Source organism: Vulpes vulpes, chromosome X (genome assembly GCF_048418805.1).
Source record: "Vulpes vulpes isolate BD-2025 chromosome X, VulVul3, whole genome shotgun sequence".
NCBI classification, from domain to species: domain Eukaryota; kingdom Metazoa; phylum Chordata; class Mammalia; order Carnivora; family Canidae; genus Vulpes; species Vulpes vulpes.
The window spans coordinates 96538698-96560160 of NC_132796.1; the positions used below are offsets into that span (position 1 = coordinate 96538698).

The window sequence follows — 21463 nt, forward strand, 5'->3', positions numbered from 1 at the left end:
ATCAGATAAAGAGCTAGTATCCAAGATCTATACAGATCTTATTAAACTCAATAGCAAAGAAACAATCCAATCATGAAATAGGCAAAAGACATGAACAGAAATTTCACCAAAAAAGACATAGACATGTCCAACATGCACATGAGATGCTCCGAATCCCTTGCCATCAGGGAAATACAAATCGAAACCACAATGAGATACCACCTCACACCAGTGAGAATGGTGAAAATTAACAAGACAGGAAACAACAAATGTTGGAGAGGATGTGGAGAAAGGGGAACCCTCTTGCACTGTTGGTGGGAATGTGAACTGGTGCAGCCACTGTGGAAAACTGTGTGGATGTTCCTCAAAGACTTAAAAATATATCTGCCCTATGACCCAGCAATTGCACTGCTGGGGATTTACCCCAAAGATACAGATGCAGTGAAACCCCAGGACACCTGCACCCCGATGTTTATACCAGCAATGTCCACAATAGCAAACTGTGGAAGGAGCCTCGGTGTTCACTGACAGGTGAATGGATAAAGAAGTTGTGTTCTATGTATACAATGGAATATTAGCCATTAGAAACGATTAATACCCACCATTTGCCTCAATGTGGATAGAACTGGAGGGTATTATGTTGAGTGAAGTAAGTCAATTGGAGATGGATAAACATTATATGATCTCATTCATTTGGGGAATATAAAAAATAGTGAAAGAGATTATAAGGGAAAGGAGAGAAAATGAGTGGGAAATATCAGAAAGGGTGACAGAAAATGGGAGTTTTCCTAACTCTGGGAAACGAACAAGGGGTAGTGGAAGGGGAGGTGGGCAGGGGGTTGGGGTGACTGGGTGATGGGCACTGATTGAGGCATTTGACGGGATGAGCACTGGGAGTTATGCTATATGTTGGCAAATCAAATTCCAATAAGAAACATACCAAAAAAAAAAAAAAAAAAAAGAATGGGCATAGGAAGTGAATAGCTATCTTTCTAAAGACATACAATTATTCAACAGGTACATGAAAAGGTTCTCAAAATCACTCATCATCAAGGAAATCCAAATCAAAACCACAATAAGATACCATATTATACTTATTAGAATGGCTATCATCCAAAAGGATTAAAAATAAGTTTTGGTAAGGATATGGAGAAAAGGCCACCCTTGTGCATTGTTGGTGGGAATGTAGATTGGTATAGCCATGATAGAAAACAGTAAAGTGGTTCCTCAAAAAATTTAAATAGTTCTACTACATAATATAGTAATTCTGCTTCTGATTATTTATCTGAAAGAAACAAAATTACTATCTCAAAAAGATACCTGTACCCAGCATGTCCACTGCAGCATTATTTATAATAGCCAATGCATGGAAAGAAACAACCTAAATGTTCATCAATGGATGAACGGGTAAAGAAAGTGTGTGTGTGTGTGTGTGTGTGTGTGTGTGTGTGTGTGTGTGTAATATGCACAATGAAATATGATTCATCCATAAAAATGAAGGAAGTCCTGCCATTCGCTACAAGAGGGATGGCCCTTGAGGGGAGTATGCTAAGAGAAATAAGTCAGATAGGGAAAGATAAATACTATATTATCTCACATATATATGGAATATATAGAATCTATAAAACAATCACTTCATAAATACAGAGAACAGATTTGTGCTTCCCAGAGGTGGGGGATGAGTGTGGATGAAATGGATGAAGGTGATCAACAGGTACAAACTTCCATTTACAAAAGAATAAATCCAGAGGAATATTGTACAACATGGTGAGTATAGTGAACAATAAGGTATTGTATATTTGGAAGTTGCTAAGAGAGTAGATATCAAAAGTTATGAGGAAAAAATATATAACTGTGTGTAGATGGATGTTAACTAAACTTATTCTGGTAATCATTTTGTAATAAATACATATATCAAATAATTATTTTGTAAACCTAAAAGTGACACAATTTATGTCAATTATATCTCAATAAAATTTTTAGAAAGGAAAAAAGAAATAGAGATAGCTAAGACAGATGGAATATGAAAATTCCACAATAACGGTAAATTCTTTCTAATACAGACAGCAAGCTTCTGTACTCTAAGGGCTGAATTCTGAGCATTTAAAAAAGAAATATTTAGGAAAGCCTCTCTGCAATCTCTTTATTTAGGTCAGATGTTCAAAGAAGTCACTGATCCACCATGGGACTCAGAAAAACAACACTCTAGAATGGAAGCAAGACCAGGAAAGAAGAAATGGATTCTGAAAAAGTTCTTAGTCAAGTTACCATGGACTAAGGACTTTACTAACATGAAAAAATGATTTGTCCTTAGCAACCAAAGCACACTGTATGGGATTTAATTGACTTGTTTTTGTTAAATTAAAACAGACTGCTCTGGCTATCTATGCAGCTTCAGATAGCTAATCAGTCAGAAATGGAATTAACACCTAGTTTCCCCTTCCTAGGGCATTCCCTCATTCTTCTCTTTGATAATTATAATCAACACCATGCTCAGGACCAAGAGGTGAGCATCTCAGCTCTGACTCTGACATTCTGCCTCAAACATGGCCCCTGATTTCCCTCTTTTACCTCTCACCATAGCTAAGGTAAGCTAACATTAAACAAAACAAGAAAAAAGGTTTGATTTTTCTAAAAGAACAAAAAGAAAGAACTATATGAAATACAAAATAAGTAGCAAAATAAGTTACTATAGTCTTTCTAAAGTCACTAAAAAAATGACTTTGCTACTCTACTGACTTCAGTATTTCCTTATCTTTCTGGGACTATCCTGCCCAAACTGTTAGATTGTTCATTACAACCTAACTTTCTGAAATATCCAACTCTTCAGTGAAAAATACCCTGTGATTCTTTGAATCCCTCATTTAAAAATCCTGAGTCTGGGGACTCCTGGGTGGCTCAGCAGTTAAGCATCTGCCTTCAGCTCAGGGAGTGATCCTGTAGTCCCAGGATTGAATCCCACATCGGGCTCCCTGAATGGAGCCTGCTTCTCCCTCTGCCTGTCTCTGCCTCTCTGTGTGTCTCTCATAAATAAATAAAATCTTTTTAAAAAAATCCTGAGTTTGCTGTTTCCATCTCCTTGTATCATGTTTAACCACTCCTAATCAAGTTGCCCACATTGAAAGACTCACATTAAATCAAACTTCCAATTCTCAATAAATTCTGGTCTTTCTTTTACCCCATCTGAGACATTGCTGAAGTGGTATTCACCCTTCTTGTGAGAAGCAATAAAATCAGCATTTGAGGATCTGAACATCTTACGGGGCCCAAACTCTGATGCCTCTGCTTCTTCAGTTGGAAATTGGTCTAATATTTAACTTATTTTTTTTGGCGAAGATTAAATAAAACAACATATGCAGATCCTATAACACATTGGCACAAAATCTGTGCTTTAAAAATAGTAGTTCCTTCTCATTTACCCACTGTCAAGGCCATGAGCATAAAACTATTTTTACCAAATGATGAAAGGCATTGTTTATGGACTACAGCTTGAACATAATCATACTTTTCACCAGAGTATAGAACTTAAGATATGTACACCTTCCCTGGCAAAAAAAAGTTGAAGTCTTAAAAGCTTTTGCAATTGAGTTTTTCCAATGACATCTGAATCTATCTTATAGGGAGGAACATTGAGTTCATCACTTTAAAAAGAGGTAGAGCTCACCTATAATCTTCCCTGAATTATGAAGAGAGATTAATACTCTCCAAAGTATTCAAAACAAAATAATAAAATATCTACTCAAATCTCATCATAGCTTTCCCTTACGAATTTCCTTCCTCCCCCACTAAATTACAAATTATGACTAGGTATCCCCAAGGAATTTTGCCTCCCCATCCCTTCCCAAAAATCTCTAATACTATTGTTAAAACAGATATCTTTTTTTGAAGATTTTATTTATTTATTCATGAGAGACACACACACGCACAGAGAGAGAGAGAGAGAGAGAGAGAGAGGCAGAGACACAGGCCGAGGCAGAAGCAGGCTCCATGCAGGGAGCCCCATGTGGGACTCGATCCTGGGACTCCAAGATCACGCCCTGGGCCCAAGGCAGGTGCTCAACCGCTGAACCACCCAGGCATCCTAAAACAGATATCTTTAAATGAAAGGATAAAAATAACTTTAAATCATAAGTAAAGACATATATTCTCACATCTAAGTTAATAATATTTTAACAGATTTTGATTATTTAGGGTTTTAGAAAAAGGAGCAACATTTTAAAAGTCATCTGTCCTCTGTGTTTGGTGCAAACTGGAGCCATATGGAACTTGAAACAGTTGAACTAGTAAATCTAGGGTAAACAGTGTTTATGATGGAAAAGATGACAGACCCTTACCATAACACTACCAATACAACTGAGCTCTAGGAGTATAAAAATGGCAGGTGGTACAGAAAGAGCTAAGATTTATAAGTCTCTGTGTGTTTGAGTAATGGAAATGGCAAGTGTATATAGTAATTCAAATTCATAATCCTATGAGGGAATATTTTAAAAAGGGGAAAGTTACTGGGAAAAATTTTTTCCGAGTCCTGTAGGAGGTGTGGGCACCACACATCATTATTTCTGTCTTTCTTCTCCCTTATTCTAATTTCCTAACCATCTTTCCCTTCTGAACTCCTCACTTCCTATAGTCCTCTGAGAGAATCTAGCCAAGTCAGGGGTCTGATATATTTTTATATCTGTTTGTAAGGATGAAATGAGAACGTGAAGTCCCCTGGTTCCCTCTTCCTCCTCTCTGCCTCTTCATTTTACATACTCTTCCTAATAATAATTAGATCATTTGGGAATTGAATCACCCTATTCCTACCCAGGGCCTTTTCTTTAGCAAATCCCCAAGAGAAAAGAAAGGTTTTCTCTTCCATGTGATTTCTGAACAATCACTGATTAGTCAGCCTTGACAGCTGTTAGAAAATCTTCGTGTAGCCTTAACATTCCTATTGATTAGCTGATATATGACCTGGGTTTTGGCTGAGCTGATTGCTTTATCGCTAAAGCATTCAAGAAGTTCAGATTAGTTAGACATCCTTGTAAACTCCCATTTATTCAGAACTCAAACTGCCAGAAAGTTCAGAGTCAGAATTAATTCCAGGAAATAATTAACAGCAAGGATGGTATTCAAAGTGCTTTCTGAATCACCCATTCCTTCCTCCATTCCTTCCTCCTTTTTTTTTTTTTTTCTTACAACAGGCATTAACAGAGTTCTCACGATATTGCTGAACACCAGACTAGGCTGTGGGGATAGAAAGATCCATAACACATAGTCCCTGTCCTTGAAGAGCCCACAGTATGATAAGGAGACTGACATGTAGTAGATAACTATGACACAGTGAAGTGCAATGATAGAAACGTGCCCCTGGGGCTGTGGCATTACAGAGGAGATGGAGATGTCATCCTTTTGCCAAATTAAACCATAAAAGGCTTTTGATTTGGTTCTAATCCTTGGAAAATAGGTGGTCAATGTATCAGAGAATGAACACTAGTAGGGGATCTAACTCTGCATGGGTTCACAATCTGACTTTGCTATGTATTAATTGTGCAAACCAGGCTGTCACATATCATTTCTGAAAATTACTCATTGTTGAGTTTTGCTTTCTTCTTATGTAATGTATTACTTACCTCACATGCATTACCTTATTGGTTTCTCATAAGAGCAGTAATTATTTATCTCTAAGAAGAATCACAGTCCTGAAAAATTAAACAACTTGCTTAAGTATACCCAACTTGTTTGTGGCAGACTGGCTAATGCTAAGTCCACTGTTCTTTTCCTGTCTTTCTTCAGTACATCCATGAAGGTCACTAAACTACATTTACTATGAAGGAAGCAAGCATCATTTTGGGAAGATTTTCAATCCTGAGAGGTAAAACAAATGGGATTTCTTAGTTTATGATAGTATCTCATTAAATAGAATCCTTCTTTAGTCACACCTTCTCCCACCCCACACACAATTCCATATCCTTGTCAATTGAAATGGTGATATATAATATATATAGTATGGTTTTTAAGCAAAACTTTTATTTGGTCCATAAGTTCAGACAGTGTAAAAGCCTGTTGGTCAGTGGTTTGGCAGACAATTGCTCCAGCCATGTATAGTTCTCTTTCTTTCAGTATGCTGACAAGAAGTGGAATGAAAGACACTGGAGTTTCTTTGATCCTCTTGCCTCCTAATGCCTAATTCATACATGTGTATGCTTTGCCTAAAGTTGGCAACTGACTGCCTATATATAAATTCAAAGGTTAGGTGGAAAAAAACTAGCTTAATTATTTTTAGAAACTGTACTCTTTAAACTTAAAAAAAAAAACTGAAGAAAAATCTCCTTTGAAAAATGTGCTTATATTAGAATCCAGGCAGTATCTTCATACTGGTAAAATGATGGCAACTATTTTATTTAAAAAATTTTTTAAGATTTTATTTATTCATGACAGACAGAGAGAGAGAGAGGCAGAGACACAGGCAGAGGGAGAAGCAGGCTCCATGCAGGGAGTCCAATGTGGGACTCGATTCCGGGACCCCAAGATCACACCCTGGGCTGAAGGCAGGTGCTAAACTGCTGAGCCACCCAAGAGTCCCATGGCAATAATTTTAGATTAGTGAACTGGAATGAGGAACACGTGCCTTACCTCTGATGATCCTGGCATTTGGGAATAGTGATAAATGTCTGGAGGTTATTAGACGTGTCCTGCAAAATGGTGCTGGTGAGTTGGAACTTGGAAGTTTGTCATTTGTGAAAGGAAACTGACTTCCCCAATTGGACCTAATTATGACAGCCTTGATAAATAGTCTCCATGTTGGCATGTCTATTTCTCAGGAACCTGAACAGGGAAATTGGTTTTATGCATTTGTGTGGATGGGAAGAATTACAGTTTTTATCATTTCTTATAACAAATTTATCACCTGATAATCTGAAAGTATGATCAAATTGCAAAAGCAGATGACTTCCCCAGTCTCCTAAGCAGGTGGTGTCTATTACACATGAATATTAATTAGAAAGTGAAAGGGGATTTTCTCTTCCTTTATATTTAGAATTATCTAAATTCTATTGCTAGGTAAACCTCTCTTCGGCAGTCACATCATCATATTCTTTGCCTTATACATGAAAACTTCATATTTGCCAATAGGGTTCTTCAGGACACATAGGAAGGGAAGAGAGAGTGTAAAAGTTTCATTTTTTAATCAATTTTTCTCTTGTTTAATATATATATATTTATCGAAGTTTGATTTGCCAGGAGCTTGAGATTGCTTACATTGGGATAGAAAATATATAAAACGTGCTCTCTCTTGCCATGCCTTCTACAGCCATCAGTAATTGATAACAGCACCCACTCCTGGATACCACCACATAAGAACTCAAAAGTATTCTAAGCAGTTACTGCCACTTTATCAGTGTTGGAATGGGATGAAAATTATTTCCCACTACTGGCTTCCAGTACTTCATAGACTGCCTGTTGGAGGTGGGTCAGAGCAATACTATAAGTAGAGAGATTAGTGAATCCAGCTTTGGACAAACTGAGGCATGAGAAGGCAGTAAAAATGAGGTGAACAGATTAACGCAGAGACGAAAACAATATATGTGTGTTAGGCTAAGTCTCTCTGCACTCTTTTGAATCAGATCCACCTATCACAGAAATTTTCATGACATGTAATGGAATCAGCACACATTTTTGAATCAAGCAGATGATGGAAATCCAGATTCCACTATTTATAAGCCTCAGGACCTTAAGCAAGTTTTTTTTTAATACTTGAATGTCAGGGGATCCTTGGGTGGCGCAGTGGTTTGGCGCCTGCCTTTGGCCCAGGGCGCGATCCTGGAGACCCAGGATCGAATCCCACATCGGGCTCCTGGTGCATGGAGCCTGCTTCTCCCTCTGCCTGTGTCTCTGCCTCTCTCTCTCTCTCTCTCTATCATAAATAAATAAAAATAAAATAAAACCAACAATGAGTTTAAAAAAAAATACTTGAATGTCAGTTAATTCATCTGTACGATGAGAATACTCAGAATCACAGGGTAGGATCTATGTGATCAATTTATGCAATATGTATGAAAGCATGGTGTCTCGCATGTGGTAGTTTCTTGATAAATGATAAGAAATAAAGAAGTGCAACCTAAAATGATTTGAAAAAACTATCAGCCACAACCAAAATGTTGGTGATCATCATTCTTTCACTGAATTCTTATATTTAGGAAACAAAACAATACAAAACAAAACAAAACAAATGGAATCCAGAAAAAGTATACCACAGGTTCATTTGATCATGCCTAAGTCCAGTTCTAAATCTAGGTGAAAACCAGGTTGTATGAATCCCACCTCACATTTATAGGTGGTGCTCATGATCCCTGGATTTAACTCAGGCCTAGACTAGAAAGAAATACTACCTTGCCTCTGGGATTCCCTATATAGGGATTATTTTAGAATGTCAGGGATTGCCAACCGATCTTGTGGTCATACTAGTAGCAAGAGTCATTAATGGAGCAGAGAAAGAAATGCTGTTAAGTCTCCACCCTGCCTCCACAGGAAGAAACAACTATCAGATCAAATTCCAAATTTCTGCTTCAACTGGGTGGCACTCAGAGGCTCACTGTTGTACAAGCACTTTTGTACCTTGAATATAACATAAAACTGTGCTTTCCCAGACACATTTCTCAGGTCTCTCACGGGATCACCAGGTCAAAACTGCTTTTTCCCCCCTAAAATTACCTGGAAAAATCTTATTTTGCTATGTGTCCATGAGGGAAAATAAAAACCCTCCTAGCATGCAACTGTGATAATTCAGAATGCTTCAATGTTCTTCAGAGTCTAATGGGACAGCATAACTTGTTTGCATCAAAGATCATCATATTAATCAAAACTTCAATTATTCAGTGCTTTCTTCTTTATCTGAAGAGTCCCACACTGAATACCAAACAGTTCTTACTTTTCCATAGTATTGGCAAAGAATCGCAAAAATTCTGAGAGGCAATTATAGAAATTTATTCATATCTGGCTTTGGGATGTATGAAATTCGTAGATATATATTTTTTCTTTGCTGTAGCAAAGAAAGGTAAAATTAGTACCTCTGCTAATGAGAATTATGGGGTCACAATACCCAAAATGTTGGATTTGGGGCACTTTAAGTTGGCAGCAACTTATCAATACAGTGAATGATACACGTGGAAACAGTTGAGAAATAACATGATTCACAAGAGGAGGTGTGGAGGATAATAAAGAAGTCTCCCATCTACTGAAAATTATTTTCTATCCCTGACTTTTGGATTCTCAAAAAGACTCTTCATTTTGATGCCATTAATTTTCAAGAATGATTCTTGGCCTCTTTCTGACATTGACCTCTCAGGATCCAGGGAGTATTTGCTAAGGCTTTCTGCTCTCCTTTGCTTTCTGAAAGCTTCTTCCTGTCTTTCTCCATCCTTACGGTTCAGTTCAGTGGGCCCTTCCTGGTAAGACAAATGACCTCAGAAAATGTGCTGTGCTTTGCTGAGAGAGTTGCTGAATAATATAGGACATGGAAGACCTGAAGTCATATGAAATGAGGACTTAATGGCTCTAACCTTCATACAATGGCTGTACTCCAGCCAGCCAGAGAAACAGCCTCTTGGTAGAGACTTCTACACAGAACAGATTTTAGTCTCTTTCTCTTTCTAATCTACTACAAGCATTCCTTCCAAATCCACTCACCATGCCCCTAAGACCCTCCCTCATAGTACCCAGACAGAACATTTGATATTACCCAGGTCACTGCTTTTCACCCCAGGAACTCCTTCAACTAAGTACAATTCAACTTCACCACATGCCTGCCTTAAAGAATAGCTGAAATGGACCGTGAGATTTCCTTCTCTGTGTACCATGCCCCAGATCCCCAATCCCCCAACTCCTTTTTCTTCTCAAACCAAATGGGCTATTGAGATCTTCTCTCACTCTGGAAAAAAATAAATGGCCTAATAAAAGGTTTATTCTTCCAATGTGGAGTTGAGGAGAGGGGAGAAAGTAACACTATAGCATATATCCTTGATGCTATGGGTAAGATTCCACTCTGATTAACTGTTGGGCAATTCCTCACCCAATCTCACAGGACAATATTAAATTAAGAACAGTCAGGCTTTTCTAGTTTACAAGCTCTTTCCGTTTTAGTGTTATGGTTCAAACATAAGACTTTTTCATGGTTCATACACTATTTGTATGTCATCATTAGCTGATTAAGAAAACTTGAATTCCTATTTAGTTTATAGCAGAATTCATTGGAACCAAGGGTTTGAATAAATATTAAAGGAGTACACAGAACCAATCCAGGCAGGGATCAGGAGGAAATTATGCTGGATTCCTTTCCATTGGCTGTTTTCTCATTCTCCTCTGACTTTCCTCATGCTATTTTGCCTGCTACTTCTTTTTTTCTTTACACAAGTGCAAGGTTTCCTGCAATTGTGCCCTTATTCCCTTAGTTGAATCTCCTTATTTTCCATGCTGATTTCGGCGTGCCTTCCCAGCTACTATCAAATGCTGGAACAGCTTTAACTTCAGATCTGGGCAGGCCTAGATCACAGGTCAACTCTTGGGAAATGGGTTAAAACTCACCCACTTACGGATAACCATAGTATATCAGGTTCACACTTGGCCTCTTGCTATTCTTTTATCTGTATATATGTATGTATGTTTCTATGCCTGAGTCTGCTCTATACCCTCAAATGGAAAAATATCTTTACTACTAAGATATACTACAGTAAAGTAGTACAATATAGTAGTTTAAAAAATGGGTTTTGGAGTCAGAAAGACATGGATTTGTATTCTAGCTCTAGAACTTTCTAGCCATATAACAGTGGGAAAATTACCTATTCTCTGAAAATGGAGAAAATAGTGTCAGCTCATATAGTTGTTTTGAGGATTAGATGCATATAAGGTGAGCAAAATCACATTTTGTATATAGTAGGTTCTCAGTAAGTGGTACCTGGACTAAGCTATTCAAGGGTAAGAACCTTACTTATAGCAGATTTCTTTCCTAGCTCAATTCCATATATCTTGTAACAAAGAATAATCATGATAGATTCCAGAACACTGAAGTAGAAGGGGCCTTAGAGATCATGCTGTTTGATCCTCTCATTTTCTTATTAGGAACCTGAGATATAGAAATAGAAACAGACTTACTTCGGGTCATTTTGGCAGAATATGGCATACCCAGAGTTAAAACTCAGGGCTTATTATCACTCTCTTAATTCAATCTGTCTCTGTGATATAATTTCAAGAATGGCTTTTCTGCATTAGCTTTTCCAATACAGTCTGGTGGTAAAAGGGAGTTATAGCAAGCTCTGCACTACAGAGACCCAAAACCACAGGGGGAATGCAAAGGAAAGGAAAATAACCCAATATTCTGCATGTTAGAAGCTTGCACTTTAAGTGAAGAGCAAAGATATACATATATGTGCACGTCATGCACATGCCATAACAGACACGTGTGCACTCAACATTAAGGACAATGACAAGGCAAAAGAACAAAATGTTTAAAGTTGTAGTGCAATATGAGTTCATAAGAGCTGAGTGGACCAATTTAAAAAAGAAAAAAATGAAAACCTTGACAGCCAAGAAAGCTTAACAAAGATGACCACCTGGAAAAAATGATAACTACTCTTGCATTAGCTCTGCTAAAATATCTCCCCAAATGTTTAAGAGCAATAAGAGCAGCAGAGGACACCAGTCTATTTATCCTACTAGAATATATGTTAGCCAATAGGGATCCATTTATAAGGAATATCAAACATGTACCTAAATCTTGGTTTCTATATTCTAGACTACCTTTCCACATCTGTTTGGCTTTCATGCAGTTTCCTCATTCATCATCCCACACATTTATCACTACAGAAGGCTTTGACAGAAACCACTTAGTTGAAGTACACTTTCAGCCCCCCCCAAAAAAATACAATGCAAACTATCCCAACCAATGTCACATTCCTGGGGATGATCCTCCTTCCCCTACCTTTTCCATAGTGAAGTATCAGACTGACCCTTGCCTCAGCGAGCATAATGGAGCACAGTAGATTTCAGTAATGAATCAGTTCCTCTCCTCAGCATGTCCAATCTATAATGAAAATAAATTACTTTGTTTTATTTCACTCAGAATAACCAGGTATGGATTAGTCTTTGATTCTGACTTTGCAGATACACAAATCCTATTGTCTAAGGCCTTAGCAGGACACTGTAATGTTTCAGGTTGGGATATGCAAAGGAAGGTATGCATAGATTAGCCAAATGTCCATTCATTCACTGATGTGGCATGATTCAAATAATAGATATTCGAAACCAATATGTTCTAGTCAGTCCCCTTCCCAGGGACATACTTCACAGGTATGAGAGAAATGTTATTAGCAATGCAGAGCTGCATAACAGGCAAAGTTTCTCCAAAGGTTCCTTACATTCATATTGCTAGTGCCCTGTCAGCATTCAAGATGCTTTGGACATCCTACTGTGGTACCCAAATGAGATACCAGGCAGTGCCTGGAGCCCAGCATTCTCCATACCTGATGCCATAGCCCAATATCTTTACTCTTTAATTAATTCATATATTGAGTGATTACTATGGGGAAGCTCAAGTGTTTCCCATTATGTGCCCCTCTAGAGAGCATATTTTAGAATCATAGGCAAGAGATGTAGATAGAAAGATAGGCAAAGATCAGATTGTGAAGAATTTTGTATACTATCATTTGTAAAAACTTAGACATTTAGGCAGTAAGTATCTACTAGAGGTTTTAATACAGGAAAATAACTGTCAGGTTTAGAAAAATCACAAGCCATAAACTGGAAAATGTAGAAAGTATCATAGAATCAGGCCAAAAAGATGTCACTCACTGACCTAAAGTGAACTTTTTTCTAGCCCTATATTCTAGTGAGGGAAGTTCTAGCCAAGAATTCAGCCCTTTGGTTATGACTAGATCAAGCATTCTGAATGATCTGGTAAGGTGAAAAAATGGGGAAAAAAGAAATTAAAAAAAGGAGAAAGCTTGAAGCAGTTTGACAGACATTAAAATACTTGAGAACACCTGTACTCATAAGTAATCCAACCACTCTTGCAACCTTGACTGACAGAGAGGAGCCTTGATGGTATTGTACAGTGGACAATGCCTGGAAAAAATGACTTCATAATCTAAAACTATCACATTTCAATTCTTTCCCAATTATTCTAACTTTATTTCTAAAAAGCAACAGAGGGCAACAGGCTTGAGTTAGGCTTATAATAAACAAATCTGTATCTGCCTACTTCTGCAAATAAGGAACATATGGAGCCACTCAAATTTCACCATCATGACTTACCATGTATTTCAGAGGATAGATCTTTGCAATAATCTTGTGGTACTATCTTTCTGCATAAATTTTAATGAGGATTAAATTATATGTTACATGTAAAATACTTGTCAAATGGATAGTATGACCAAGCATTCAATAAATATTAAATATTATTGCATATAATCTGTAAAATACATAAAATCAAATAATCATATAGAGAGAGCCTTGACATTCCCAAGGTACATGCCCAGAAACTTGCACATATCTCAAATTTGTAAACATACATTATATAATTTATCTTTTAAACCGTTGCAAAGTAAAACTTCAGACACTTTATGATTCCATAACAACAGGGCAATAATCGTTTATAAAGCTATGAAAATTAATATGGCTACTAAAATAAACTCATATTTTGTAATATTAACTGAGAACTAACTGGAATTTGCAAATCTGAACCAAGGATCATGAGGAAGATCAGTTCATATAGTCATCTGGAATTCTTGTACAGTACAGAAAATGTAAATACTAGCCCATCTGTCATATCTCACTAGAAACAGATATCTTACTTGAAATTAAAGAGCAAAACCCACTATATCCTTCCCTCACAGCCTGTCCCATGATTCAGTAAAGCAAGGGCTAACCACCTAGCATATACATATATCTTTTAAAAGCAACCAAAGTGCTTTTTGTCTTCATTCTCACACCATTACTATTTTTCTGTCTATATTCAGAGACATAAACTCCTAGAAAACACTTGATCCCCAGAAGTAAAATGATATAGGTAAGCACAAACACAAGACAAGAGAAAAATGATAGACATAGAGAACAAAGAAATGCAACCCAAGAATTATAGAGGTTACTGAGAGAGATACCAGAAGCAATAACCAAGACATGATTTAAAAATCTCTGTTTTTTTTAAAGACAATGAAAAGAGATCTGCACTTAGACATATGCTGACCAAAGCAAATTTATATTAGGAGGATGAAGAAAAATTCCTACAAGTATCGATGGAGAAAAACAAACAGGTTACCTATAAAGCTACAAAATTTAAAGTTAGCTTCAAACATCTCAGACACACACTGTGTTCCAAAAGGCAACAAATGAAGCAATATCAACAGAATTTTGAGGGGAAATATTGTGAACTAAGAATTATATACTAAGCCTAATTATCGTTCTGGTGTAAAGAAATTATCCCAGATAGCCAAAAACTTATAGGACAATACAAAGTTTCAATTGTACTATCATATATATTTTCTTAAAATAAATGTTTGAATTATATAACCACTGCCCAAATTATAAATGAATATTCAGAATTCACAAACAGGGAAGTAATGATATGGAAAGACTAGTGCTTTTGCTACTACAGTTAAAGACCCAGAGACCTAGTATTAACACTAGCAATGCAATAAAAATTGGTAGAAAGAAACACAGGACTGATTGGGAAAAGCCTTGTGTTGGAATCCCAACTACATCATTATTATTTTGTTGCAAGGGTCAATAATTTGACTCAAATTATATTCATATTCAAAGCCATAGTTATATTAAGCTAGATTAAGCTAGTTTGAGCTGCTTTATTGTCTCAGCATTTTCTCTGAGCCTTAGTTTCTTCTTTTAAAAAATAAAAATAACAATGACAATGATGTCTACGGTGAGAAAAATAAATAATGTAAGCATATAGGAATACAATATAACTTTAAGGAAGTGCATAATTCAGCTACAGTGCTTGATTTAAAATACTCTAACAAAAGCAACATCTTAGTTTCCATTGTGTCCTCTTAGAAGAGGCCTATTCATGTCATTTCTCTCCTTTCTCCACAATTCTTAGTTAAAGTATGTCACATAAAGCAACAAAGACCTCTTTTGCCCCTGAAACTAGTAAGTCTTAGACTTAGCCAGATGTTTATATGCACCTCATTTGTCCACAGAAATTGAAAACTTTTGAGTGATTTATAAGGTCCTTCAAAATAAAAAAAAAATTATATATATACTCTTATTTTTTACTCTTACTAAATCTTTATCATAGTCTTTGTTCCTTCTACATAGATCATGTCCCAACTGGATCAGAATATATGTTAAATGTAATTCGCTTGGTCTACACTATCTCATCCTTTCCCTGTTCCCAAGCCATACTCCTATTTCCCTATAAAGTCCACCTTTACCATGACAAATTTCCTGATTTTCTAAAACTCAATTTTAAATTGATAATGTAAATAAAACAGTCACATAATTATTAGTATTTAGAACAGTCATATTCTCAAATTGATTGTATTACAAAATTTACTACACTATTCATTATTCCATGTGTATTTGTATCACATCTCCAAATAAAATGTAATTTCCTTGGGAAGGAAAACTTGTTCATCATGAATACTTGTTAATGACATGGAAAACACTTAATTGGTGCTGAATGAGAAAAATCAGGACAAAAATTGTATATACAGTGTGATTTGTACAACATAAAAATGCATAGAAATCAAAATTGAATCAAATATGCTAAAACAATGATGATGTTTTCCTCTGGGTGGTAGAGTTATAGGTGACTGATGTTTTCTGCCTTGAACTTACCGATTTTATTTTTTTTCCTAGGAGTATTTTTTTCCTATGGGTACTTTTATACTCAGGAAAAAGTGCTTAATGAAACATATATTTTAATTATCCAAATTTTAGTCATGATGAAGATCTGTTCAAGAAGATACTTTGGTGTTTCCTCTAATAGTTATATCATAGACATGTTTGAACAGTTCCTTGCCTTTCTCTTAAATAACATTTCTATTGAGAATCACATTTCTGATGCATTTCCTCAAACCTCTAATTAATCACCTATATTGGTTAGGATGGTTTTGATTTCTGGTGAGAAATAAACCTGAATAAAAGTGTCTTGACAACATAGGAGATTGATTAGCTTGGAGAAAAAAAAAAAACTATGACCGACTTTAGACAGAATTTGATCCAGAAATCCAAAATATTATCAGAATTCCAGCTCTGTAGTCATGTAAGTCTCTCTTGCCTTTTCCGCCTTCAATCTTGTCCTCAGGATATCTCTCATCATGGTGTCAACAATGCCATAGTAATCCAAAACCATGCATTCTCAGAGTACTAAATCCAGTAGAAAACAAAAAGTCTTCATCCCAGCATTCTCAGCAAAACTTTTGAGATTAGTTACGATTGGACTGAATTACGTCCTGTACCTCCCCATGACCCATTTATAAAAAGGTAAATGCCATACACTGATCAGCTTAGGCCAAACTTAGGCCCACTTGAAGCTGGATGTAGAATCAATCTCATGTAAATCACTTGGCTGACAACATGTGAGGGCTAGGGACAGGGCAGTTCCTAAAGGAAATTTAAAGTACTGTTATATGAAAGAGGAGAGAATCAGTGGTGGTTAGCAAACTCAGGAGAGCAAAACTAAGCTGTCCTTTTATCACTCAACAATTTTTCTCTCTCTCTCTCTCGATGAACATTGTTTTGTACTTATTGAAGCCCTGGCTGAAACAATTTCAGGAGTGAAAATTATTAGTTCCATATAAGAACTAAGAGCATAGGGAGAATTATTCACACCATAGCACTATCATGGAATTTGATGCTTTATTATTCAATATGTCAACAAACTCTTTTGTCCGACTAAGAACCATCACTTTCTTACTTTTTTTCATATACCTCTAGCAAGATGAAAAAAAGTTTTTCTCCATTTAAGCCAATGTTATTTATTTTTCTATGAAAGCTAATTAATACTGGTAACCATGTCATTCATTAGTTAAGGACTCCCCCATGTATACTTGACATATATATATGGTACATATATAGTACATATACATATATATGTATATATAGAGAGTACATGCAATTAAAATTTTTGCCTTAGATCAAAAAGTCACTAAAATTAAGTTTTCAGGTGATTCATGAATTATATCCAAAACTGAGAACATTTTAATCATCTGCACTATATTAGATTAAACCATATGAAATGTCAATATTTAACTATTTTTAACCTACAACAAAGGCAATTTCATATGACTTATAAAACACACACACACACACATATATACATTTGTGTTGATAGTTACAGTATAGCAAAATAGTTTGGAAAACTATAAATGCCAATTTGATCATCTGATCACTTTATATTTTACATTATAATTGATAGGAAAGGCAGGAAAAATATACATTCTTGAATACACAGAGGAAATGATACAGTTCAATCCTTTTTTAAAAAAAGATTTTATTTATCTATTCATGAGAGACACAGAGCACGAAAGAGAGAGGCAGAGACACAGGCAGAGGGAGAAGCAGGCTCCATGGAGGGAGCCAGATGTGGGACTCAATCCCAGGTCTCCAGGATTACAACCTGGGCTGAAGGTGGCACTAAACCGCTGAGCCACCCAGGCTGCCCAGTTCAATCCTTTTTATAAAAAGGCACTTGATAACCAAATTTTACTGTTTTTCTACTTGGCCTTATCATCTTCTAAATTCAAATCTGCCAGGGATCCCTGGGTGGCGCAGCGGTTTGGCGCCTGCCTTTGGCCCAGGGCGCGATCCTGGAGACCCGGGATCGAATCCCACGTCGGGCTCCCGGTGCATGGAGCCTGCTTCTCCCTCTGCCTGTGTCTCTGCCTCTCTCTCTCTCTCTCTCTGTGACTATCATAAATAAATAAAAAAAAAATAAATTCAAATCTGCCAAATCACTTCTTGTGGTTTATTTTCAATACATTCACTGAGTGACCCTAAATAACCTCTACTAACACCTTCCATTTCCTTCCCTGTCAAAGCAGATAGACAGACAGCATCTGATGACTGGGTGGCTCTATGACCTCAACAATAGGATGGCAGATCTAGTTTTGAGAATGGGCAAGCTGACAGAAAGGAACCATTCACATCTGTCCATTAGAAACAAGCTACCAACACATATCCCAAAAGTATTTAGCTACTAATTATCTAAACAAATTCTGCCCTGAATGAGAAAGTCATATCCCATCAAGTATTTTTTTAAATAGTTTGAGCAAAATAAGTCAAGTAGACAAAAACAATTATCAGATAGTATCACTCATGTGGAATATAAGAAAAGCACAATCATAGGGACAGGGAGGAAAAATCGAATGAGAAATCATGAGAGGAGGGAAAAACCACGAGACACTCTTAACTGTAAGAAACAAACTGAAGGTTGCTGGAGGGGGAGCTGGGTAGGGGGATGGAATAACTGGGTGAGGGCATTAAGGAGGTCATGTGATGTGATAAGCACTGGGTGTTATACACAACTGATGAATTATTGAACACTACATCTGAAACTCATGATGTATTATATATCAACTCATTGAATTTAAATAAAACAAAACAAAAAATAATATTTTGCCTGAAAAACATATTCCAGTAAAAATCCTTAGTGCTTCTTCATCTGGTTTCCCTTTTTGGTGATCCAGTTTATCTCAGCCCAGAGTTTTATTGTCCCTGCCCTTAAAATTGAAGCAGCCTCAGTAGAAATAAATAGGAACAAGAGAATTTAATTACAAAATTGTATCACAACAATTAACCTGGGTAAAACCTAATGTTTCCCTTCCCTTTTCAAGATCTCAAGCAGCTTCAAACTTTAGTTAGCTGAGTTATTTTAACAACAATCCAAAAGGAGACCTTCCAAATTGTTATAGTTATGAGGCTTCCTCTTAGAGTAGCTGTGACTTCAGAGGAGTATCATAGTGAAGCCAGTCACCAACCAGGACATATAATCTTGGAAAACTTTACTGATCATATGGTGCCTACTTAGCATTGTAGGAGTGAGCGATGGAGAATTTTACATCCTATTCAAAGAATAAATGTTCAAAGATGTTTATGTAGGCTGTTCCCCTTTTCCATATTGGAAATTTTTAATTGGTCTTCTTGCAGATCCTCATCCTCTCTGTCATTACATAAACAATCCACATAGCATATTCAGCATCCTGCACATTATCAAGAGAGATGAAAGTTGACATCATGTAAACAACATACTTCAATTTCAATTATATTTGAACCAAAGCAGAGCTTTGGCTGATATTCTGATTTAGCCACATGAAATGTTCACAAGGAGGGCTGATTACTGTTCTCCTTTGCATTCTTGGTATAAAAAAGACTGAAAATCTATGACTAAAATGATGTCTAATTTTGGTTAAGAGTTGTTTGAAAATTATTTGTTCTGGTTAAAGACTAAACTCTTTAAGAAACTATTTATTATCCAAATTAGATTTTTATGACCCTAAGTATTTAGGCAATTTAGGCAAGCTTAAAAAGTTGATCAATGCAAAGAACACTATTACATGATTTTTAGTATCTGTAAGATCCAGGTAAAGATGTAAACATACAACTTTGTCAAGGAGGTTTAATAAGAGGGCTTATGTTCTACTTTACCAAAACTACCAGGGAAACTTCTGATTGAGAAGACAGCAAATATTACAGTTGTCATGGCAGAGAAAAACTAGATCACATAATCTTTCTTCTAAATAAACAAATAAATGAGAAAAAATTCCACAGCAGCATCCAGATAAAATAATAAAACCATATGTTTTAAACTTTGAAAACTAGTGGCCAAAGAAAGAAACAAAGCATTATGGTTGGTTCTGTGGAGCTTATATAAATTCCATTCTGAAGAAAGGCAGTATATGAATAACATGCAGAGTATTTTCATGAAAAAGCCCCAAATCTGGAAAAAAGTAGATTAACAAATCCAAGAGGAAAGTCAAGGTAGAATCTTCAAAAGTAGAAGTCCTTACCTACCACCATCAAGATGCAGCACAGGCAAGAAAACCCTGACATTTTCAGGGTTTCATGACAAATTGTAGGATTGATCCAAAGAATTCAAACAGACCCTGATGGAGGAATATAATATATTCCCCCAAATTGGTAGGCTGAATCCAGATATAGGTCCTATTATACAATCTTTTCAGAAACAATGGAATGCATACCATCTACACAGTTATGGCCATGATCAGTAGAGCTTTTCCCCTTCTACCTACTCCAATTTTCTATACTCCATTTCTCAAAATATACTTGGGAATTAATGACAGATTTCAAAAACAATAGGAAGGAAATAAAAGAAATTTAGTCTACCCTATATAAGAATAAATAAAAGATCTGGACATAGCTTATATATGGTAAGCATGACCAATAGGTGATATGAAAAAGAACTACTGGGCAACAATATGAAACCTATTAAAAATAATGGATGAAAATAATAGGGCAAATGTAGCAGATAGTGCTGGTGCTCCTCCTAGATGCCTTTAAATTCTTTCTTACAAGTTTGTTTGTGTTCTTTGTTTTGACGTGAATTTGGTTCTAACAATCAGCATCTATGGCTCTTTTTCAGAGGTCTGCCCTTGGGTTAGTAGAATCCACTTTGCCTACAGTCCACCAGAAATGGAAGAGGGGTGTCTGGGTGTCTCAGTTGGTTAATTGTCCGACTCTTGGTTTCAGCTCAGGTCATGATCTCAGGGTTGTGAGATATAGCCTCACTTCAGGCTCCATACTCAGTGTGGAGTTTGCTTGAGATTCTTTCCTCCTCCTTTTCCCTCCTCCTCTGCTCCCCACCTCAATCACATGCTCTTGCATTCTCTCTCTAAATTAAATAAATTAAATCTTAAAAGAAAAAGAAATGGAAGCACCAAAAAATGTATTGCTCTTCTTCCCTCTATACCAAACAATTTGGGGTTTAACCAATGGCTGATGGGTGAAAAGAATATGAAAGCTCTTTTCCTTAATTTGGTTTGAGGAACTCTGAGCTGTAACATACATTCTAGGATCTCCCTGCATAACCAGGCTAAATCTATTCTATATAGAGCTTTGCCTAAAACACATCTTTGCATGGTTTCCCTCCTTCCATCCCCTTGCTTCTTTTGGGATTTCCCTTGGCAGTACATTTTATTTAATAAATTACTCACCCTGGAATCCTCCATCTCAAGGGTTGCTTCTAGAGAACCTAACTTAAGAAATGGAAAGAGGATTTAATAATCCATTGTGAAAAAAATACATATCCTCCAAAAAGGAAGAAAATTCCCCGTGAGTGCTTCAAAAGTAGAATGGAAGAATTTACTAAGAACATGATTTCAGTAAAATAAGGTCCCAGAGACAAGAAAATAAAATACCACATTGACATGACAAGTGAGATTGAGAAGAGAACAAAGCAATGGGATCAAAACAATACCATTATAGAACTAATAAACATTAATATTCATGAAACAGACTAGATATGGTTTAAAATCTAAAT

General features: G+C 36.4%; 1 protein-coding gene across 1 annotated transcript in view; it reads right to left on the reverse strand.

Annotated features, from left to right (window-relative positions):
• SMARCA1 (SNF2 related chromatin remodeling ATPase 1) overlaps nucleotides 1-21463 on the reverse strand; it is a 1054017-nt gene that overhangs the window by 17258 nt on the left and 1015296 nt on the right. Inside the window, exon 29 of the transcript XR_011998184.1 lies at nucleotides 11933-12034. The gene's annotated coding sequence lies outside the window, so the exon portion shown is untranslated. The remainder of the gene's footprint in view (nucleotides 1-11932; nucleotides 12035-21463) is intronic.